Source organism: Hyla sarda, chromosome 10 (genome assembly GCF_029499605.1).
Source record: "Hyla sarda isolate aHylSar1 chromosome 10, aHylSar1.hap1, whole genome shotgun sequence".
NCBI lineage: Eukaryota > Metazoa > Chordata > Amphibia > Anura > Hylidae > Hyla > Hyla sarda.
In genome coordinates, this window is record NC_079198.1 from 50,365,794 (window position 1) to 50,391,043 (window position 25,250).

Here is a 25,250-nt window from a genome sequence, read left to right on the forward strand (position 1 = left end):
AGTATGGAAATACCCCATGTGTGGACGTCAAGTGCTCTGCTGGTGCAGTACAGTGCTCAGAAGGGGAGGAGCGTCATTAAGCTTTTGGAGAGAGAATTTGTTTGGAATGGAAGTCAGGGGCCATGTGCGTTTACAAAGCCCCCCGTGGTGCCAGAACAGTGGACCCCCCCCCCCATGTGACCCCATTTTGGAAACTACACCCCTCACAGAATTGAATAAGGGGTGCTATTTGTATTTACACCCCACTGGCGTTTGACAGATCTTTGGAACAGTGCTCCTGAGAAATTGTGTTAAAAATTTTGGGGGTCTCTTTTTTTCCGCTTGTGACACCAGCTGGCAACCCCAGCATGTTAGTGTACATTTTTTATTTTTTAACACGAATAGTCTGGTGTAGCCCCCAACTTTTCCTTTTCATGATGGGTAATAGGGCCGGTTCCTGTCGGTTTCCCCATTCTTCCCTGCCTATTGTGGGTGGGCAGAATGGGGAAACCGAAAGTTAACCCCCCCCCGCCCCCATCTGCTATTGGTCGTCGCTTCTTGAGGACCAATAGGAGGGGTGGCACCCCTGCCACCTCACTCCTATCCCTTCAGGGGGATCGTGGGTGTCTTAGACAACCGTGATCCCCCTTATATTACCGGTCACCATAGACCCGTCTGACCCGGAATCGGCGCAAATAACTATCAAAAACCCAGGGCGTATCCATACGGGTCCTTAAGTGGATAAACTTGCCCTGAGGTACTCTCACAAATTTTATACATCTTCATGCCATACCTCTCCCGCTTAGTGTGAATGTATTGCCGGAAGCTGAGTCTTACCTTAACCCCTTAAGGATGGCGGGCATATCCATTCACCACAGTTTTAAAGTCCTTAAGGACTGAGGGTGTATGGATACGCCCGTGGGAATTTCGGTCCCCACAGCTAGCCGGTCGGGGACCGGACTGGGATGCCTGCTGAAATCATTTAGCAGGCATCCTGTGCAAATGCCTGGGGGGATCCTGAGATCAATTCTGATCGGCCATCTGTGGCAATTCCGGACTGATGGGGTCTCTAATGACCCGATCGCCCGGAAAATAGTGATGATCGGAGCAGTCAGTGACAGCCCCGATCATTCTAAGGGATAGGAGCGAGGTGGCAGTGATACCACCCCCTCCTATCCCCTGCCATTAGTCAGTAATGACTACTGACCAATGGTAGTTGAAGGCGGGGGCTTACCATGGAAACCCCCGCTCTGCCTGTCCCTGGATGCAGAGCGGGGGGAGAAGATGGCGGCCAGTACCTGGGGACTTTCAGCGGTCCCCGTCGGTCATCGGTGGCATCAGCGAAGATCGGCGGTGGAGGTAGGGAGGCAACGGCGCGGAGCACCAATGAAGGTAGCAGTAAAGCGATCTTTACTGCTGCCTTCTAGGGGTTGCCAAACTACAACTCCCAGCATGCCCAGATAGCCAAAGGCTGTCTGGGCATGCTGGGAGTTGTAGTTTTGCAACATCTGTAGGGCCACAGTTTGGAGACCACTATACAGTGGTGCCCAAACGGTAGACCTTCAGATGTTGCAAAACTACAACTCTCAGCATGCCCAGACTGCTGGCATGCTGGGAGTTGTAGTTCTGTAACATCTGTCCCTTTAGATGTTGCAGAACTACAACTCCCAGCATGCCTGGACAGTCTCAGCATGCTGGGAGTTGTAGTTTTGCAACATCTGGAAGAGCACAGTTTGGAGACCACTATACCGTGGTCTCTAAGCTATAGACCTCCAGATGTTGCAAAACTACAACACCCAGCATGCTGAGACTGTCCAGGCATGCTGGGAGTTGTAGTTCTGCAACATCTAAAGGGACAGATGTTACAGAACTACAGCTCCCAGCACACCTGGGCAGTCTGGGCATGCTTGGAGTTGTAGTTTTGCAACATCTGGGGCACCACTTTATAGTGGTCTACAAACTGTGGCCCTACAGATGTTGCAAAACTACAACTCCCAGCATGCCGTCGGCAGTGTGGGTATGCTGGGAGCTGTAGTTTTGAACAACTGGAGGCACACTGGTTGGGAAACATTGTCTGTTTCTTAACTCAGTGTTTCCCAACCAGTGTGCCTCCAGCTGTTGCAAAACTACAACTCCCAGCATGCATGGTCTGTGCATGCTGGGAGTTGTAGTTTTGCAACAGCTGGAGGAACACTGGTATGGAAACACTGAATTAGGAAACAGACAATGTTTCCAAACCTAACTCAGTGTTTTGCAACCAGTGTGCCTCCAGCTGTTGCATAACCGCAACCCTCAGCATGCACTGACAGCCAAAGGGCATGCTGGGAGCTGTAGTTTTTCAACATCTGGAGGTTTGTACCCCCCCCCCCCCCATGTGAATGTACAGGGTACATTCACACGGGCGGGGGTTTACAGTTAGTTTCTCGCTGCAAGTTAGAGATGCAGGAAATTTTCCGCTGCAGCTCAAACTCCCAGCAGGAAACTCGCTGTAATCCCCAGGCAGTCTGAATGTACCCTAAAAACACTACACTACACAAAATAAAGGGTAAAACACTACATATACACATACCCCCTCACAGTTACACCCCCCCCCCCCAATATAAATGAGAGCACTTTACATCAACATATGATGTATTTCCTTACTTGAGAGAAAGGGGGTTAACAATTGTGGGGGGCTTTTTCTCCTTTTACCCCTTGTAAAAATTAGAAAAAAGGGGGCTACAAGCAGGGGCGGATCCAGAGTCGAGTTTCGGGAGGGGCACTATTAGAGTATTTTGTGTTGGCGGACAGAAAAGAAGATGTTGCGTACGGAACTTACAATATTATTAAATGTATCACACAGTCCTAACCTTGTTTAAGACTTTTTGGCCGTGCTCACATGTCAGAATAATAATCAAATATATCAATTCCCATAGAATGGGAAAGTGCTAAAGAGGTTTTTACCATTTAAAACTACAGCTCCCAGTATGACCTAAGTAGTGGTAAGGGGATGCTGGGAGTTGTTGTTTCACTCATCATTACTGCAGAACTTACAAGTGACTCCAGCTCTGAATAGACACACACAGGAGGATACAGAATGATATCGGTGACTACAGGTGACGTCTCCTCTATAGTGAGGAGAATACACAATGATATCAGTGACTACAGGTGACGTCTTCTCTATAGTCTTTCCTTATCTAATTCAGATGTACTTACCACGGGACTTGTTCCAGCTAAATCTTTGCAGACCTTGACGCCCAGATAGCTCCTCACTACGATTCTGATCCTCTATATGAAAACAATAATTATTATAAACCTGCCAGACACTGTATTCTTCGAATATAATACTGGCACATACCTTCTGAATATAATTCTGACACACTGTATCCCCTGAATAAACAACACACTGTACCCTCTGAATAGAATACCGCGACACACCGTACCCTCTGAATATAATACTATCATACACTGCACCCTCTGAATATAATACTACCACACACTGTGCCCTCTGAATATAATACTACCAAACACTGCACTCTCTGAATATACTACCACACACTGCACTCTCTGAATATAATACTACAACACACACTGCACTCTGAATATAATACTACCACACACACTGCACTCTGAATATAATACTACCACACACACTGCACTCTGAATATAATACTACCACACATTGCACTCTCTGAATATAATACTACCACACACTGTACCCTCTGAATATAATACTACCACACACTGCACCCTCTAAATATAATACTAGCACACACTGCACTCTCTGAATATAATACTACCACACACTGTGCCCTCTGAATATAATACTACCATACACTGCACCCTCTGAATATAATACTACCACACACTGTGCCCTCTGAACATAATACTACCAAACACTGCACTCTCTGAATATAATACTACCACACACTGCACTCCCTGAATATAATACTACCACACACTGCACTCTGAATATAATACTACCACACACTGCACTCTCTGAATATAATACTACCACACACTGCACTCTCTGAATATAATACTACCACACACTGCGCCCTCTGAATATAATACTACCACACACTGCACTCTCTGAATATAACTTGCTGTGCAGTGCACCCTCTGAATAAAATACCCAAATGTATTGTTGCCCATAAAAAAAATGTACCACCCCAGAAATTCCTCATAATCTACAATATACTTCTGAAATACAAAACACTCTGTGCCTTCACATATAGTAATAATGCCCCATCTTGTGCCCCTACATATAATAATTATGACCCGTCCTGTTCCCCCCACATAATAATGCCCTGTGCCCCTAACATATATTGCCCCCTGTGCTGTGCCCTTCACATATAATTCCCCCGTTCTTTGCCCCTCACATATAATGCCCCCATCATGCGTCCCTCACATATAATGCCCCCATCATGTTCCCCTCACATATAATGCCCCCGTGCTGTGCCCCTCACAAATAATGCTCCTGATATATGCCCCACACATATAATGCCCACTGTGCTGTGCCCTTCACATATAATGCCCCGTTCTTTGCCCCTCACATATAATGCCCCGATCATATGCCCCTCATATATAATGCCCCCATCATGCGCCCCTCACATATAATGCCCCGTGCTGTGCCCTTCACATATAATGCCCCGATCATATGCCCCTCATATATAATGCCCCCATCATGCGCCCCTCACATATAATGCCCCGTGCTGTGCCCTTCACATATAATGCCCCCATCATGCGCCCCTCATATATAATGCCGCCATCCATGTGACTTCATCGCGCCGGCCTGCAGTGGATCGCGACCCCGCAGCTCACGCACTGTGTACTCACAGCCAGTGGCGTTGCTAGGGTTTGTGTCACCCGTTGCGGTAGAAAATGGTGTCACCCCAACATGCTGGGAGTTGTAGTTTTGCAACAGCTGGAGGCACCCTGGTTGGGAAACACTGACATAGATAGATAGGGAATATATATAGACCAGGGGTTCTCACCTATTTTTAGTGAGGGTCCGCTTATCCAGATCTGCCATCTGGTAAAGGTCCAAGCTGTATACTAATGCTTGGTGCACACCTAGCGGCCTCAGCGCCATGAAGGCAATAGCAAACTAACAACTGAAGTGTGGAGGATGTATAATCTGAATACTGCTGCACACTGTAACCACTGGATATAATACTGCCACACACTGTACCCCCTGAATATAATACTGTCACACTGTACCCCCTGAATATAATATTGCCACATACTGTACCCCCTGAATATATTACTGCCACACACTGGGCCACTGAATATAATACTGCCACACACTGTGCCTCTGGTATATTACTGCCACACACTGTACCCCTGAATATAATACTGCCACACACTGTACCCCTGAATATAATACTGCCACACACTGGGCCCCTGAATATAATACTGCCACACACTGTACCCCCGAATATAATACTGGCACACACTGTACCCCTGAATATACTACTGCCACACACTGTATCCCAGAATATAATACTACCACATACTTTGGCCTGAATATAAACCTGCCACCCACTGTGCCCCTGGTATGTTACTGCTACCCACTGTGACCCTTAAAATAATACTGCCATTCACTGTGCCCCTGAAAATAATTCTGCCACACACTGGGCCCCTGTTATATTACTGCCACACACTATTCCCCTGCAACATTACTTGCAGATGCTATGCTCTAACGCTGACTAATTGTACCTGTGTGTCTCTTAAAACAATAAAATAAAGCCACTGTGCCTATAGAATGAATGACGCCACTGTGACCACAGAATTAATGATGCCACTGTGACCACAGAATTAATGATGCCACTGTACCCACAGAATTAATGATGCCACTGTGATCACATAATTAATGATGCCACTGTACCCACAGAATTAATGATGCCACTGTGTCCCACAGAAATAATGACAACTGTATCCCCAGAATTAATTATGCCACTGTGCCTACAGAATTAATGATACTACTGTGCCTCCAGAAGTAATGATGCCACTGTGCCCCACAGAATTAACGATGCCACTGTGCCCCACAGAATTAATGATGCCACTGTGCCCCACAGAATTAATTATGCCACTGTGCCCCACCGAATTAATGATACCACTGTGCCCCACAGAATTAATTATGCCACTTTGCCTACAGAATTAATGATGCCTCTGTGACCACAGAATTAATGATGCCTCTGGGACCACAGAATAAGTGATGCCACTGTGACCACCGAATAAGTGATGCCACTGTACCCATATAATTAATGATGCCACTGTACCCATATAATTAATGATGCCACTGTACCCATATAATTAATGATGCCACTGTACCCACAGAATTAATGATGCCACTGTACCCACAGAATTAATTATGCCACTGTGACCACAGAATTAATGATGCCTCTGTGACCACAGAATTAATGATGCCACTGGGATGACAGAATAAGTGATGCCACTGTACCCACAGAATTAATGATGCCACTGTGCCTACAGAATTAATGATGCCACTGGGACCACAGAATAAGTGATGCCACTGTGACCACAGAATTAATGACACAACTGTATCCCCAGAATTAATGATGCCACTGTGCCTACAGAATTTATGATGCCATTGTGCCCACAGAAGTATTGATGCCACTGTACCTCCAGAAGTAATGATGCCACTGTGACCACAGAATTAATTATGCCACAGTACCCACACAAATGATGATGCCACTGTGCCTCCAGAAGTAATGATGCCACTGTGCCTACAGAATTAAGGATGCCACTGTGTCCCACAAAATTTATGATGCCACTGTGACCACAGAATTTATGATGCCACTGTGCCCACAGAATTTATGATGCCACTGTGCCCACAGAATTAAGGATGCCACTGTGTTCCACAAAATTAATGATGCCACTGTACCCACAGAATTAATGATGCCACCCAGAATTAATGCCACTGTGCCCCCATATGAACTTTGCCACTGTAACTCTCCATCTGTTGTAAAACTACAACTCCCATCATCCACAGACAGAAGGTCATCATGGTAGCTGTAGTTCTACAATAACTGGAGAGTCACAGATGGGGGACCCCAAACTTTTACCTGAGAGCTTAGGCTCGCCGTCCCAGGTCCCGCACTACTCCGCTGCTCTGGCCTCTTCTAGTCAGGCCTGGCAGGAGCAGATGATGCAGGCAGCTAATTGTGCCACCTGCATCATAGGAGAAGCGCAGGGCAGGGACACAGCGCTCCTTTGCTCTGGGCCGCGGCTATTCATTTGTATTGGCGTCTTAAAGACACAGCTACAAATGAATAAGGGGAGATCCAGCGGATGGTCCAAATGACTGGCGGACGCAGTCCGGATATGGACCGTGGTCCGCCAGTTGAGTACCCCTGATATAGGACATAGATCAATGTTTCCTAACCAGGGGGACTCCAGTTGTTGCAAAACTACAAAACTTAGCATGCTGGGAGTTGTAGTTTTGAACAGCTGGAGGCACCTTGTTAAGGAAACACTGATCTATGTCCTATCTCAGTGTTTCCCAACCAGAGTGCCTCCAGCTGTTACAAAACTACAACTCCCAGCATGCATGGACAGCATTGTAGCTTTGCTTTGGAGACACCTTGGTTGGGAAACACTTTTATTTATGTCAGTGTTTCCCAACCCTCCAGCTGTTGCAAAACTACAACTCCCAGCATGCTAAGAGTTGTAGTTTTGCAAAAGCTGGGGGCACCCCTGGTGAGAAAGGGGGGGGGGTGAGCAGGGATTGTGCTGGGAAGGGGGGAGGGATGATGCTGGAAAAGGGTGGGCATCTTACCTGCCTTAGAACACTGCTGGGCTCCTGTATCCTCCAGGCACTTCCTGCTTGCTGGGGTCATGTGATGTTTTGGTGTCACGTGACCCAAGCAGAGCAGTAGAAAGCTGCCAATCAGGAGGAAGAGAAGCCGAGTAAGTGCCCGATAACTCCACAGACTCTCTGTGTGCATGCTTGCCCTGCACTGCAGACTGAGTACACAAAAATAGCTTGTGACAGGGATGAACGCTGGGACAGGGTGTCACCCCACAACCCCACCCCACTATTCTAGGGGGCAGCAATCTCGGGGGGGGGGGGGGGGCAATTGCCCCGTTGCCCCCCTGGATCCGCCACTGGCTACAAGAACATGTTAGTGTAAAAAATGAAGATTTAGAATTTCCTCCTCCTTGTTTCTGCTATTCCTATGAAACACCTAAAGGGTTAACCAACTTTCTGAATATCATTTTGAATATGTTGAGGGGTGTAGTTTTCATAACTGGGTCCACTATAGGGGATTTTAAACATAAAGACTCTCAAATTCACTTCAGAACAGAACTGGTCCCTAAAAAATTCAGATTTTTAAATTTTCATGAAAAATTGGAAAATTGCTGCTAAGCTCTGAAGCCCTCTGATGTCTTCAAAAAGTAAAATCATGTCAACTTTATGATGCAAAAATAAAGTAGACATATTGTATATGTGAATCAATATATAATTCCTATGGTATGTCCATTTTGCTTACAAGCAGAGAGTTTCAAAGTTCGCAAAAAAGGCAAAATTTCCCAATTTTTATGACCTTTTTTAATTTTTCACCATGAAATTATGCAAGTATCGACAAAAGTTTACCACGATCTTAAAGTAGAATCGGTCACAGAAAAACAAACTTGGAAACAAATTCATAAGTAAAAGCATTCCAGATATATATAGATAGATAGATAGATAGATAATATTTAAATTTGCTCACCACACCACCTTCACATGCAGTGTGTCCTGCAAAACAGCTCAGGCTCCAATGGAGCCTGAGCTGTTTTGCAGGACACACTGCATGTGAAGGTGGTGTGATGAGCTAATTTAAATATTTTTTTTACCCCGAAGCTCGCGGAGTGCTAAATGGCCTAACTTGAATCTCCGTTACACCTGAAGAGGTGTCCTCTCCCTGAGGAAAGTACTGACCCCCTGTGTATGTATATATATATATCTCTAGTCTTCTAGTAGACAGAATCCATTACCAAGCCGGGGCTTAGCGTTAGCCCCCAAAACAGATAGCGCTAACCTTCAAATATTACCCCGGTACCCACCGCCACAGGGGTGCCGGGAAGAGCCGGTACCAACAGGCCCGGAGCATCAAAAATGGTGCTCCTGGGCCTAGGCGGTAACAGGCTGGCGTTATTTAGGCTGGGGAGGGACAGTAACAATGGTCCTCGCCCACCCTGGTAACATCAGGCTGTTGCTGTTTGGTTGGTATCTGGCTGATACTGAAAAAATGAGGGAACCACACACTTTTTTTAATTTATTTATTAAAAAAAAAAACGCATAGGGTTCCCCCTATTTTCAGTATCAGCCAAATACCAACCAAGCAGCAACAGCCTGACATAACCAGGGTTGGCGAGGACAATGGCAGAGTCTGTCCATGATGGGAATAGTAGTTCTAAATGTCCCACAGCCGGGGGATGTGCAAGTGTCATCCCTCAGCAGCACCGCGGTACTACAACTACTCCCATCATGGGACAAACTCTGTCCCATGATGTGAGTAGTAGTCCAAGGGCAGAGGGGCAGATCATTCTCGAGAGACCTGCTGCGATCCTCATTTATTAACTATAGAAGCCAGCGGCACATGCGTCTACACTGCACTGCCCATGGGCTCCTATATACAGCTCTTATGCTAGGTTCAGACTACGGAATCTCCAGGCAGAAAATTTCCGCCCGGAGATTCCGAGTGCAGCCAGCGCCGGCTGAATCAGTCGGCGCTAAGACCGCGCAGACACTGCAGTCTCCCATAGACTGCAATGTGTTCCGCGCGGATTTCCGCCTGAAGAAAGAGCACCGCCTTTCTTCAGGCGGAAATTTCTAAGCGGATTTTCGAAGCGAATTTTCCGCTTCACAAATTCCGGTGTGAATTTGTGAACGGAAAATCATTCACTACACTATACATTTTAGAAAGCGGAATTTCCGCCTGCAATTTCAAAGCAAAATTGCAGGCGGAAATTCCGTAGTCTGAACCTAGCCTTATAAGTCATAATACCCGCCGGGAGAGGGGAGCTCTGATTGGTTAATAGCTATCCACCAATCAGACCTCCCCTCCATGTGCCGCCGACTTTTACAGTTAATAAATGCGGATCGCAGCGGGTCTCTAGAGAATGACCCGGTGCGATCTGCACCTCAGCCCCTGGACTACAACTCCCATCATGGGCAAGAGACTGTCCCAGGATGGGAGTAGCAGTCCTTACTGTGCCAAAATAGACACTTTTGGTATGTGTCCTCCGAGGTGGTGTATATTTGCGCAAGAAAATGCTGTTTGCGCATTTTTTTTGCGGAAAGCAAAAAAACACTTGCACTTTTTTTTGCGCAAAAAAATAGACACAAAATAGCTAGCTATCTATATATATATATATATATATATATATATATATATATATATATATACATATACATATACATACATACATACATACATATACAGCAACAGAAGAATGCAGCAGCACACTGCCAGCACAAAGATATAGATGAAACATGAATATGCAGTTAAAACATGGAGAGCTATACAGCTATGGTGTAATAGATGCAAATGTGAAACTATGAGATAGTGAGGCACTTAGCTCGCAAATTTGTCTTCGCCGGCGGTCAAATAGCTTGGACCATCCCACCGTGATAAGGCGGCCATATCTATATCTATATCTATATCAACGTGTGTGTGTGTGTGTGTGGATGTTCCAGCATCACGTCCAAACGGCTAAAGATATTAACATGAAACAACAAACATAGGATAGGTGATTTAACCCTTACTCACCCCCATTTGCCAGGGGCGGGGTTTATGTTTCAAGTCCCATACAAGTCAATGGGAAATATATGTTACTGCATAACTTCCAAATGGCTGGAGATATTTCGATAATGCTTGGTCACATGTTACTTACATGTCCACTTAAAATATGGGATAATTCATTTAACCCTTAACTACCCCCATTTGTGAGGGTCAAGGGGTTTTCTTTAAAGTCCCATGCAAATCAATGGGAAATGTATGTTCCCACATAACTTCCGTACGGCTGGAGATATTTCAATACCTGGTCCACATATTACGGGTCGGGATAGGAGGTCGGGATAGGAGGTCGGGATAGGAGGTCGGGGGAGGACGTGATAGGATGACGGGATAGGAGGTCGAGATAGGAGGACGGGACAGGAGGTAGTGATAGGAGGACGGGATAGGAGGTTGGGTTAGATGGACTGGATAGGAGGTCGGGATATGAGGATGGGATATGAGGACGAGATGTGAGGTTGAGATATGATGATGGGATAGGAGGTCGGGATATAGGGTTGGAATATGACAACAATATACGAGGACGGGGTATGAAGTCAAAAGCTTCCTCCTTTGTTTATTTTCCTCCCCAACAAGGATTAGGAAGGAAAAACCGGGCAACGCCGGGTATTCAGCTAGTACAATGATAAATTCCCCCCAGTGTGTGTGTGTGTGTGTGTGTGTGTGTGTGTGTGTGTGTGTGTATGTATGTATGTGTATGTTCCAGTATTATGTCCAAACGGCTAAAGATATTAACATGAAACTTGGCACACGTTACTTATATGTCAACAACAAACATAGGATAGGTGATTTAACCCTTACTGATCCCCATTTGCCAGGGGCGGTGTTTCTGGGAGGTCAACATAGGAGGTCGGGATAGGAGGTCGGGATATGAGGAAGGGATATGAGGACGGGATGGGATAGGAGGTTGGGATAGGAGGTCGGAATAGGAGGACGAGATAGGAGGACATGATATGAGGATGGGATAGGAGGTCGAGATAGGAGGTCGAGATAGGTTGGGATAGGAGGACGAGATAGGAGGACGAGATAGGAGGATGGGATAGGAGGTCGAGATAGGAGGACGGGATAGGAGGACGGGATTGGAGGTTGGGATAGGAGGACGAGATAGGAGGTTGGGATAGGTTGACAGGATAGGAGGACGGGATTGGAGGTTGGGATAGATGGACGGGATAGGAGGTCGAGATAGGAGGTCGAGATAGGAGGTCGAGATAGGAGGACGGGATAGGAGGTCAGGATAGGAGGTCGGGATAGGAGGTCGAAATAGGACGGGATAAGAGGACGGGATAGGAGGTGAGGATAGATGGACTGGATAGTAGGACGGGATAGGAGGTCGAGATAGGAGGTGAGGATAGATGGACTTGATAGGAGGTCGGGATAGGAGGTCGAGATAGGAGGTTGGGATAGATGGACTGGATATTAGGACGGGATAGGAGGTCGGAATAGTAGGTCAGGATAGGAGGTCAGTATAAGAGGTCGAGAGAGGAGGACGGGATATGAGGAAGGGATAGGAGGTCAGGATATGAGGTCGGTAAAGGAGGACGGGATAGGAAGTTGGGATAGATGGACTGGATAGGAGGTCGAGAAAGGAGGTCGGCAAAGGGGGTCAGGATAGGAGGTCGGGATAGGAGGTCAAGATAGGAGGTCGGGATAGGAGGTCGAGATAGGAGGTTGGGATAGATGGACTGGATATTAGGACGGGATAGGAGGTCGGAATAGTAGGTCAGGATAGGAGGTCAGTATAAGAGGTCGAGAGAGGAGGACGGGATATGAGGAAGGGATAGGAGGTCAGGATATGAGGTCGGTAAAGGAGGACGGGATAGGAAGTTGGGATAGATGGACTGGATAGGAGGTCGGGAAAGGAGGTCGGCAAAGGGGGTCAGGATAGGAGGTCGGGATAGGAGGTCGGGATAGGAGGTCAAGATAGGAGGTCGGGATAGAAGGACGGGATATGAGGACGGGATAGGAGGTCAGGATAGGAGGGCGGGATAGGAGGTTGGGACAGGAGGTCTGGATATGAGGACGGGATAGGAGATCGGCATAAGAGGTCAGAATATGAGGATGGGATATGAGGATGGGATATGAGGTTTAGATATGATGACGGGATAGGAGGTCGGGATATGGGTTTGGGTTATGAAAACAATATATGAGGACGGGATATGAAGTCAAAAGCTTCCTCCTTTGTTTATTTTCCTCCCCAACAAGGATTAGGAAGGAAAAACCGGGCAATGCCGGGTACTCAGCTAGTCAATGCATAAAATAGCAGTGGTCAGATTTGCAAAAAATGGCCTGGTCCTTAAGGTCAAAATGGGCTTGGTCCCCAAGGGGTTAATACTGGTTCTGCCATAGGTACTTTTGATCCAGAGATTTCATGCTAGAAGTATATTGTCATCCTCTATTCATAGAATGTGTCGGCAGATAAGAACCATTTGGTCCATCTAGTCTGCCCAATAATCTGAATACTATGAATAGTCCATGGCCCTATCTTATAGGAAGGATAGCCTTATGCTTATCCCATGCATGTTTAAACTCATTCACTGTATTTGCAGCTACCACTTCTGCAGGAATGCTATTCCATGCATCCACTACTCTCTCAGTAAAGTAATACTTCCTGATATTAATTTTAAATCTTTGCCTCTCTAATTTAAAACAATGTCCTCTTGTGGTAGTTTTTCTTCTTTTAACCCCTTCCCGCTACATGACGTATCCATACGTCATGAGCGGGCTCCCGCGATAGAACGCGGGGTTGCGCCCTGACCCCGCGTCATATGACGTTGGTCCTGGCGGCCATCAACGGCCAGGACCCCCGGCTAATACCGGACATCACCGATCGCGGTGATGCCCGGTATTAACCCTTCAGATGCGGCAATCAAAGTTGATTGCCGCGTTTAAAGTGAAAGTAAACTTTGCCGGTTAACTCAGTGGAGCTGTCCGGGACCGCCGTGATGAAATCGCAGTGTCCCAAACAGCTTGCAGGACAGCTGGAATGTCCCTACCTGCCTCCTCGCTGTCCGATCGCCGAATCACTGCTCCGTGCCTGAAATCCAGGCAGGAGCAGTCGAGCGGCGATAACACTGATCAATGTCTGGCTATTGCCTGGCAGTGATCAATGTAGAAGATCAATGTGTGCAGTGTTATAGCCCCCTATGGGAGCTATAACAATGCAAAATTTTTTTTTTTTAAATAAAGTGTTAATAAAGATCATTTAACCCCTTCCATAATAAAAGTCAGAATCACCCCCCTTTTCCCAATAAAAAAAACAGTGTAAATAAAAAAAAAAATTTAAATATGTGTGGTATCGCCGCATGTGAAAATGTCCGAACTATAAAAATATAACGTTCAGTACACCCCACAGTCTATGGCGTATATGTAAAAAAAAATTCCAAAGTCTAAAATTGCTTATTTTTGGTCACTTTTTAAACCATAAAAAAGTGAATAAAAAGCAATCAAAAAGTCCAATCAAAACAAAAATGATACCGATAAAAACGTCAGATCACGGCGCAAAAAATTAGCCCTCATACATCTACATATGCGAAAAAATAAAAAAGTTATAGGGGTCAGAAGAGGACATTTTAAACGTATACATTTTCTTGCATGTAGTTATGATTTTTTCCAGAAGAACGACAAAATCAAACCTACATAAGTAGGATTAACTGCGCAGAAACTGAAGCCCCCAAAAGTTACAAAATTGCATTTTTTTTCTTCAATTTTGTCGCACAATGATTTTTTTTCCTTTTTGCTGTGGATTTTGGGGTAAAATGACTGTCACAGCAAAGTAGAATTGATGGCGCAAAAAATAAGCCATAATATGGATTTTTAGGTGCAAATTTTAAATCATTATGATTTTTAGAAGGTGATGAGGAAAAAATGAAAATGCAAAAACCGAAATGCAAAAACTAAAAATACCCTGCGTCATTAAGGGGTTAAATATGCTCTCCTTTACTGTGTTGGTTCCCTTTATGTATTTAAAAGTCTCTTTCATATCCCCTCTGTCTCTTCTTTCTTCTATACATGTTAAGGTCCTTTAAGCTTTCCTGGTAAGTTTTATCCTGCAATCTCTATACTAGTCTAGTATCTTCTCTGAACTTTCTCTAGAGCATCTATATCCTTTTGTAGACACAGCCTCCAGTACTGTGCACAATACTCATAGTGAGCTCTCACCAGTGTTCTGTACAGTGGCATGAGCACTTCTCTCTTTCTACTGCTTATACCTCTCCCTATACATCCATTCCTCTATCTCTTGCTCCTCACACATCCAATAGGATGGCTAATTTTTCCATTTTTTTTCTCTGACTGAACCCAAATACCTGGGAAAAGATGTCTACCCATTAGGACAACTCATGTGCAAAATTTAGTTGTGAATGGACAATATCTTCTGTCTCCAGTACGAGCTTCATGTTTAACTTGGGAAATGTGCCCTGAATGGTGCAGAAAATCATTCTCATGCAGCTCCTCGCCCACTTGATAATGTAGTATATCAAGTGACCCAGAGCCCACCGCGTGGAGGTGGCTGCATTTCGGGCTCCTCCCCACCCCCACCCCCAGCCATATGTAGAGCTTATGTGGCCTAATCCAACTCTTCAGCAGGAGAGATGGTAGTAAATTGGCCCTTATTGATCATCATCAGCTTCTGGTCTTATACTTCCTAGATGTCTATACAAATAGTAAAAGGGCATCTTGAAAGCGGCCATCATGCTGGATACTGATCTGTTGGCCATAGTCCATGCTCCTGCCCACATATCCAATACAGAATTGGCCCCCCACAGTTTGCTCTTAGCATACATCCATGTCTGCTGCAGCCAAGACACTTTAGGCTCCAAGGCATCTTCAGAGGCAGATGTTATATCCTTCTGGTCTTCTGGGATGGTGACTATCACATGTTCACTCTGCTTGGATTCATGCAGGTGGGAATAGTCACCTAAAGGCATGTCAATGTCCACATCAGCGAGGTGTCCACTTTGCCTTTTCTCCCTCCCAGGTAATGTCTGCCTTTTAATCCTGATCTGATAGTAAGGAGCAGTGTCTTTATAATGGTAGAAGCTGGTGTACCTCCATAGGAAACTTGTCACGTAATGTGAGAGACAAATCACAGGCACCGAGAGAACTGGAATATCTGCAAAATATACAATATAGGAAATTATTAAATGGATATTTATGTTTTTTCTTATTAAACTGTAATGTACAAAGCAAACTATCAATATTTAATAGGTTATTTGCCTAGATGATCAGATGTCCTGGATCACAGTTTGGTCATTGAACATTGTAGGAAGCTTTTTGTAAACTCATGTGTGACTAGAACTATTATTCCTCTAATATCAGAATAGTTTCTCATGTTTGCAGAAGGTAAAATATTTAGAACATTGATTCACAGACTAAACACGAGTAAACCTTTACCCAATGTCTGTAAGAGACTTAAAGCCACCAGGATAGACTGTACAAGAGAACATCACTAACTTTACTGCACCCTACTATATTAACGTCACATTTACTTTATGTTAAATCCATTATTAAACTCTCATTTTGGAAGTTTTCATTATTCCTACCTCTTAGCTTCATTGTGGCTGGCCCTACAGGATCCTTTTGCCTTAGAAAGACAAAATCTTCTTTAAATTTGCAAAAATGCGCAGGTCTAGTGGGAAAACAAGTTCACCGCCGAACCGAGGAAATAAGTGTTAGGGATTGGATTGTACCCTGGGGAAAGTCTCCTAGATGTATGATGTCACAGCAGATGACATCACGTGTATGTGCATCCATGGTATTGGCTGTGTACTGTACTTTCCTTACACTATGCAGAGTTATATACTGGGGGTTTTGCTAACAGAATATAGTTTTGATTAACAGCCTATTTGGTCCATTTTTGCATTTTCGTTTTTCCTTCTCGCCTTCTAACAGCTACACACCCATATGAAGTCTTTGTTCTTTGTGCGACCAATAGTACTTTATAATGACATCACTTATTTTACCAGTGAGAGATCGCGATGCGCATTTGAGGCCTAAATTAGGGATTCGGTTAATGGACAGTCAATACAAGTAGTTTTTAATTTGTGGGGGGGGGGGTTGGAAGGGGAGTAAGTTTGTAAGAGTGTATGTATATATGTATATGAAGTGTTTCACTCTTTATTTACACATGGTCAGGTTTACGAGTTTCCCACTACAAGTTTGAGCCGATTTTCCGCAACTCAAACTCTGAGTGGGAAACTTACTGTAAAACTGCCTGTGTGCTCTAGCTGTTGTATAACTACAACTCCCAGCATGCCCTGACAGCCAAAGAGCATGTTTGGAGTTGTAGTTATGCAGTAGGTGGCGGTAGCAAACTACAACTCCCAGCTTGCTCTTTAACTTTCCATGCATGCTGGAAGTTGTAGTTATGCAACAGCTGGAGGCACATAACTACAACTCCCAGCATGTCCTTTGGCTGTCTGTGCATGCTGGGAGTTATAGTTATGCAAAAGCTGTAGCCACTTTTTGATAGAAAAAAAAGTCTGCCTTCTAATGTTGCATAACTATAACTCCCAGCATGCACGAACAGCCAATGGGCATGCTGGGAATTGTAGTTATGTTCCACCAGCTTTTTCATAACTACAACTCCCAGCATACCCTTTGGCTGTGCATGCTGGGAGTTGTACTAATGCAACAGCAGGAAGCACACAGCCCTCACCTGAAGCTGCTGCCTCGGGATCCCGAAGACGACGAAGCTCTGACCTGGACTCACCACCTACAGGTTACTACCACCCCCGACATGCATCTGCTCTACCCTCCGGACTAGAGACAGAACGAGTGCAGTCGCACACCTCCCTGCAGGAGCCGCGATTTGTTGGAAGGTCTCGGCTGACCAATCACGGAGATTGTGAGTTGGCACTTCACTCCTGCTGGTCAAGGATGATTGGTGCTGTCTTGGACAGCACCAATCACCCTTTTTTTTTCCAGGTCACCGGTGATTGGTGCTGATTTTTTCCTGGATTCCAGGTCACAATTGACCAGCCAATCATGGCGGTTGTTGACAAGGTGTGGGGGGGGGGGGGGGGCGCTGGGCGATTTGCCGGGATGGCTGCTGATAGGTATTAGCAGTCATCCTGTTCCGATCACTTAAAAGTTTTAATCACAGTTTGTAAGACTGAAAAAAGACATATGTCCATCAAGAGACTTACAGGGCGCCCCCCACAGCCCCCGCAGTGTGGGATGCCCGTGTATGGAGGGGCCTCCTAAGGGCTATATTAAGGGACTGCCCTAACAGGGTGCTATGCCCTCCCAGTAGGAAGGGGGCACCACTTGGCCTAGTCTGTCATTGTGTGCTTTTCCTCTGTTCCTCTCCACATGGAGTAGACAGGAGAAGAGGAAACAGAGAGAAGCTCTGCCCACAGTCTGTCCTGGCCAGAAACTTCCGCCTCTGAAGACTTACTGTACAGTGGCTATGTATATATGTGTTTGTATGTATGTAGCCTGTAAAAGAGAAAAAGGAGAGACCGGAGGGAGGCGCCTCGTGTGATACCGTATGGGTAAACAACATGAAAAACTTGGGGGTCGGTTAAGACACACCCCTAGGTAGTGGCTGCTCACCTGAGAGCAAGTGAAAACTTGCGTGTCAACCCACAATGGGGTTACCAGAAGTGGCAAAGATGGTAGGACTGCTGCCAAGCCGGAGGTCACAGGGGAGGAAAGACAACCAATCCTGATGAAACTTTAGGCAGGTAGAACAAAAAGACCCCAATAGGCGCTGCAGATTCCCACGAAGTAAACCAAACCAGAGATGAAGTGGTAATAGTGCAAAACACTGATGATGTAGAAGAGCGAGACGAGGGGGGATTCCTATGAGTCCAGGCTTTCTCCTGGCTGTCCGATTGGCGCTTGATTGCTCCAAGCCTGAGATCCAGGCTTGAGCATTCGACCGCCGATAACACTGATCAATGCAATGTGCAATTAGAGGGACACCTGTCTAACCCAGGAAGAAGTACAGTGCCACCTGTAAATGAAAGAATAGGCTGGTGAGAAGATGAAGTGAATGAATTCTGGTATAATTCTTGATGTCACACTTAAGAAGCACTTTAGATAGCAGCTTTAGATGGCATATTTTAATGTCTCCAGACCTCGATGTGTCAGTGTTTGTGTTTTGGTGTCTGTATGTGTGTGCCTGTGTGGGTGTCTTCTCATTTAACCCCTTAAGAACGCAGTCGTTTTTCACCTTAACCCCTTAAGGACCGAGCCCTTTTTCACCTTAAGGACCAGAGCATTTTTTGAACATCTGACCACTGTCACTTTAAACATTAATAACTCTGGGATGCTTTTAGTTATCATTCTGATTCCGAGATTGTTTTTTCGTGACATATTCTACTTTAACTTAGTGGTAAAATTATATGGTAACCTGCATCCTTTCTTGGTGAAAAATCCCCAAATTTGATGAAAAAAATGAAAATTTTGCATTTTTCTAACTTTGAAGCTCTCTGCTTGTAAGGAAAATGGATATTCAAAATATTTTTTTTTTTGTTCACATATACAATATGTCTACTTTATGTTTGCATCATAAAATTTATGAATTTTTACTTTTGGAAGACACCAGAGGGCTTCAAAGTTCAGCAGCAATTTTCCAATTTTTCACAAAATTTTCAAACTCATTATTTTTCAGGGACCAGTTCAGTTTTGAAGTGGATTTGAAGAGTCTTCATATTAGAAATACCCCATAAAAGACCCCATTATAAAAACTGCACCCCCCAAAGTATTCAAAATGACATTCAGTAAGTGTATTAACCCTTTAGGTGTTTCACAGGAATAGCAGCAAAGTGAAGGAGAAAATTCAAAATCTTCATTTTTTACACTCGCATGTTCTTGTAGACCCAATTTTTGAATTATTGCAAGGGGTAAAAAGGAGAAAATTTTTACTTGTATTTGAAACCCAATTTCTCTCGAGTAAGCACATACCTCATATGTCTATGTAAAGTGTTCGGCGGGCGCAATAGAGGGCTCAGAAGGGAAGGAGCGACAAATGGTTTTTGGGGGGCATGTCACCTTTAGGAAGTGCCAGGACAGCAAAAAAAACACATGGCATACTATTTTGGAAACTAGACCCCTCAGGGAACATAACAAGGGGTAATGTGAACCTTAATACCCTACAGGTGATTCACGACTTTTGCATATGTAAAAAAAAAAAATAAATTTTTTTTACCTAAAATGCTTGGTTTCCCAAAAATTTTACATTTTTAAAAAGGGTAATAGCAGAAAATACTCACCAAAATTTGAAGCCCAATTTCTCCTGATTCATAAAACACCCCATATGGGAGTGAAAAGTGCTCTGCTGGCGCACTACAGGTCTCAGAAGAGAAGGAGTCACATTTGGCTTTTTGAAAGCAAATTTTGCTCTGGGGGCATGCCGCATTTAGGAAGCCCCTATGGTGCCAGAACAGCAAAAAAAAAACACATGGCATACCATTTTGGAAACTAGACCCCTCGGGGAACGTAACAAGGGGTAATGTGAACCTTAATACCCTACAGGTGTTTCACGACTTTTGCATATGTAAAAAAAAAAAAAAATTTTTACCTAATATGCTTGGTTTCCCAAAATTTTTACATTTTTAAAAAGGGTAATAGCAGAAAATACCCCCCCAAATTTGAAGCCCAATTTCTCCTGATTCATAAAACACCTCATATGGGGGTGAAAAGTGCTCTGCTGGCGCACTACAGGTCTCAGAAGAGAAGGAGTCACATTTGGCTTTTTGAAAGCAAATTTTGCTCTGGGGGCATACCGCATTTAGGAAGCCCCTATGGTGCCAGAACAGCAAAAAAAAAAACACATGGCATACCATTTTGGAAACTAGACCCCTCGGGGAACGTAACAAGGGGTAATGTGAACCTTAATACCCTACAGGTGTTTCACGACTTTTGCATATGTGAAAAAATGTTGTTTTTTACCTAAAATGCTTGGTTTCCTAAACTTTTTACATTTTTAAAAAGGGTAATAGCAGAAAACACCCCCCAAAATTTGAAGCCCAATTTCTCCCGATTCAGAAAACACCCCATATGGGGGTGAAAAGTGCTCTGTTGGCGCACTACAGGTCTCAGAAGAGAAGGAGTCACATTTGGCTTTTTGAAAGCAAATTTTGCTCTGGGGGCATGCCGCATTTAGGAAGCCCCTATGGTGCCAGGGCAGAAAATTTGCCGCAGCTCAAACTTGCAGCCGGATACTTACTTTAATCCTCCGCCCATGTTAGTGTACCCTGTACGTTCACGGGGGGATGAAACATCCAGCTGTTGCAAAACTACAACTCCCAGCATGTACGGTCTATCAGTGCATGCTGGGAGTTGTAGTTTTGCAACAGCTGGAGACACACAGGTTGTGAAACACCGAGTTTGGTAACAAACTCAGTGTTTTGCAACCAGTGTGCCTTCAGCTGTTGCAAAAGCTACAACCCCCAGCATGCACGGACAGCGGAAGGGTATGCTGGGTCTTGTAGTTATGCAACAGCCGGAGGCATACTACTTTGGCTGGGGATGCTGGGGATTGTAGTTATGCAACAGCTGGAGACACACTGGTTTGCTACTTAACTCAGTGTGCCTTCAGCTGTTGCAAAACTACAACTCTCAGCAGTCACCGACAGCCAACGGGCATGCTGGGAGTTGTAGTTATGCAACCACCAGATGCACCACTACAACTCCCAGCATGCACTTTAGCTGATTGTGCAAGCTGGGAGTTGTAGTTATACAACAGCTGAAGGTACACTTTTCCATAGAAAAATGTGCCTCCAGCTGTTGCAAAACTACAAGTCCCAGCATGCCCATAAGGGCATGCTGGGAGTTGTGGTGGTCTGCCTCCTGCTGTTGCATAAATACAGCTCCCAGCATGCCCTTTTTGCATGCTGGGAGCTGTTGCTAAGCAACAGCAGGAGGTAAGTCCCTCGCCACCGCCGTCGCTCCTGGGGCCCCGATCCCAACAGGGACGCCGGGGATCGGGGTCCCCAGCACCCGGGGTCTTCTGCCCGCACCCGCTCACGTCCTCCGGAAAAGGGGCAGAGCGGGTTGCGGGAGTGACACCCGCAGCAGGCGCCCTGATTGGTCGGCCGGGAAACCAGCCGACGAATCAGGGCGATCGTGAGGTGGCACCAGTGCCACCTCACCCCTGCTGGAAATGGCCGATCAGCCAGTTATTCCGGGTCATCGGGTCACTGGAGACCCGATTGACCCGGAATCCGCCGCAGATCGCTGGACTGAATTGTCCAGCTATCTGCGGCAATCGCCAACATGGGGGGACATAATGACTCCCCTGGGCGATATGCTGGGATGCCTGCTGAACGATTTCAGCAGGCATCTGGCTCCGCTCCAGCTAGCGGCAGGGACCGGAAATGCTCAGGGCGCATCCATACGCCCTCGGTCCTTAAGGACTTGGAAACGGGGTCGTATGGATACACCCTATGTCCTTAAGGGGTTAAGGACCGAGCCCATTTTTGCAAATCTGACAGTCATTTTATGCATTCATAACTCTGGGATGCTTTTACCTTTAATTTTGATTCTGAGATTGTTTTTTTCTTGTGACATATTCTACTTTAACATAGTGATAACTATGAACTGTGAAACTCTGCTTGTAAGGAAAATGGACATTCAAAATAAATTATATATTGATTCCCAAATACGCTCATACAAATATGATGTTGTCATCATAAAGTTGACATGTTTTTACTTTTTGAAGACGTTAGAGGGCTTTAAGTAAAGAAGCAATTTTCCAGATTTTCACAAAAAAATACTAAATCTGATTTTTTTCAGGGACCATTTAAGCCAAAAGTGGATTTGAGGGGCCTTTCTTTGAGAAATACCCCATAAATGACCCCATTATAGAAACTGCACCCCTCAACATATTCAAAATGACATTCAGAAAGTTTGTTAACCCTTTGGTTGTTTCACAGGAGCAGCAGCAAAATGAAGGAGAAAAATCAAAATCTCACTTTTTTACACAAACAGGTTCATGTAGCCCTATTTTTATTTCATTTTTACAAGGGGTATATGGAGAAAAAGCCCCCCAATACTTGTAACCAAATTTCTCCCGAGTATGGAAATACCTCATATGTTGACATAAAAGTGCTCTGCAGGCTCGCAACATGTCTCAAGAGGGGAAGAGCAACTGTGGGATTTTGGAGGGCAAATTTAGCGGTCATGGTTTTTGGGGGGCATGTTGCATTTAGGAATCCCCCCATGGTGCCAGAACAGCAAAAAACAACTGCACATGGCACATTATTTGGGAAACTAAACCCCTCAAGGAACATAACAAGGGGTATAGTGAGCCTTAACACCTCACAGGTGTTTGACAGGGTTGGATTGAAGTTGGACATGTGATAGCCTGGGGGAGTAGGGTATGGGGAGTGTAGCTGTGCGGTGACTAAAGGGTGCTTGTTAACCCTTGCTATTCGTGACGCCAGGGTGAGGGCTCCTCAGTAATGCTTGTCCTACCGCCACCCTTCCCAAGAGCGATAGGGAGGTAGATAATAATGGAATGTCCACAACCCGGAGAGTTTGCTGAAACAGTTGTAACTTTTACTGAAGATTTTATGCAAGCTTTATAACTGGAACAGTTGCTATACATGCAAGCTTTCTTTGGAGATTGACAAAGGTTGGGACTTAAGCAATTTAGAGTCTTTAGGATAATATACGCTGTTCCACTGGATTTAGGGGATTTAGTTGCAGTCCAGTAGTCACACTAGCTTTAGCGGGGGTAGTTTAGAACTCACGGTTTAGTTCCGCTGAGGCCTGTAGGTTTTCAGGCCTTGCGTGTCTTTGCAAGTTGTGCAGATCCGTCCTGCTAGTCTGGCATCCACGAGAGCAGCAACCCAAGAGAGCGATAATTGGCTACAGCTCCCTTATATGGGCAGGGGCTGGACTAGTGCTAATTGGTCCATACTTGTGTCAATCACCATTACAAAGGATTATGGGTAACATATGACCCAAGGACCCCCAAAGGTCCTTCAACATACCATAGAGGATATTAACATAGTCACATGACCAAAGGCCCTGCGACGCTAAACCAGGTAAGTACTATACATTTTATTATATATACATAATTACTAAATATTTACATGTATCAACATTGTAGAATTAGAGTATAGGAGAGGCGACTAGGGGCTGTGCCTCCTGGGGGACCCTACCTGAGCGTAGTTACTCTGACTTTGGGGACCACCACACTAGGTATGGTACACAATATGGTACCGGCACACCACAGACATGAAAATAAAAAATTTGATTTTTAACACTAAAATGATGGTGTTATCCCAAATTTTTCATTTTCACATGAGGTAATAAGAGAAAATGGACCCCAAAATTGAATTCTCCCGAGTAAGGAAGTTCCCCATTTGTGGGTTAAAAGTGCTCTGCTGGCGCACTACAGATCTCAGAAGAGAAGGAGCGCCATTGGGCCAGAACAGCAAAAAAAAAACACATTTTAGAAACTACACCCCTCAAGGTATGTAACAAGGGTTAAAGTGAGTACTTACATAGTTAGTTACATAGTTAGTTACATAGTTAGTACGGTTGAAAAAAGACATACGTCCATCAAGTTCAACCAGGGAATTGAAGGGTAGGGGTGTGGCGCGATATTGGGGAAGGTATGGGATTTTATATTTCTTCATAAGCATTAATGTTATTTTGTTCCAGGAATCTATCTAACCCTGTTTTAAAGCTGTTAAATTTTCCTGCTGTGACCAGTTCCTGAGGTAGACTATTCCATAAGTTCACAGTTCTCATGGTAAAGAAGGCGTGTCGCCCCTTGAGACTAAACCTTTTCTTCTCCAGATGGAGGGAGTGCCCCCTCGTCCTTTGGGGGGGGTTAACCTGGAACAGTTTTTCTTCATATTTTTTGTATGGGCCATTAATATACTTATATACATTTATCATATCCCCCTTAAATGACTCTTCTCAAGACTAAACAATTGTAACTCCTTTAATCGCTCCTCATAACTAAGATGTTCCATGCCCCATATTAGTTTAGTCGCGCATCTCTGCACCCTTTCCAGCTCCACAGTGTCCCTTTTATGGACTGGTGCCCAAAACTGAACAGCATATTCCAGGTGAGGCCGTACCAATGCCTTATAAATGCTAAGGACAGCAGGAAAATGTTTCAGCTTTAAAACAGGGTTAGATACATTCCTGGAACAAAATAACATTAATGCTTATGAAGGAATATAAAATCCCATCCCTTCCCCAATATTGCGCCACACCCCTACCCTTCAATTCCCTGGTTGAACTTGATGGACGTATGTCTTTTTTCAACCGTACTAACTATGTATATGTATGTATGTGTGTACGTGTGTGTGTGTGTGTATTTATGTGTGTGTGTGTGTGTGTGTGTCTCTGTGTGTGTTAGGGGGGTGGGGGACATGCAACCCAATGTGGGGGACCTGCAACCCAATGGTGATGGTGGGGGGAGCTGCAACCTAATGGTGGGGGGGAGCTGCAACCCAATGTGGGGGAACTGCTACCTAATGTGGGTAAACTGTGCTACTGTGAGGGAACTCTGGT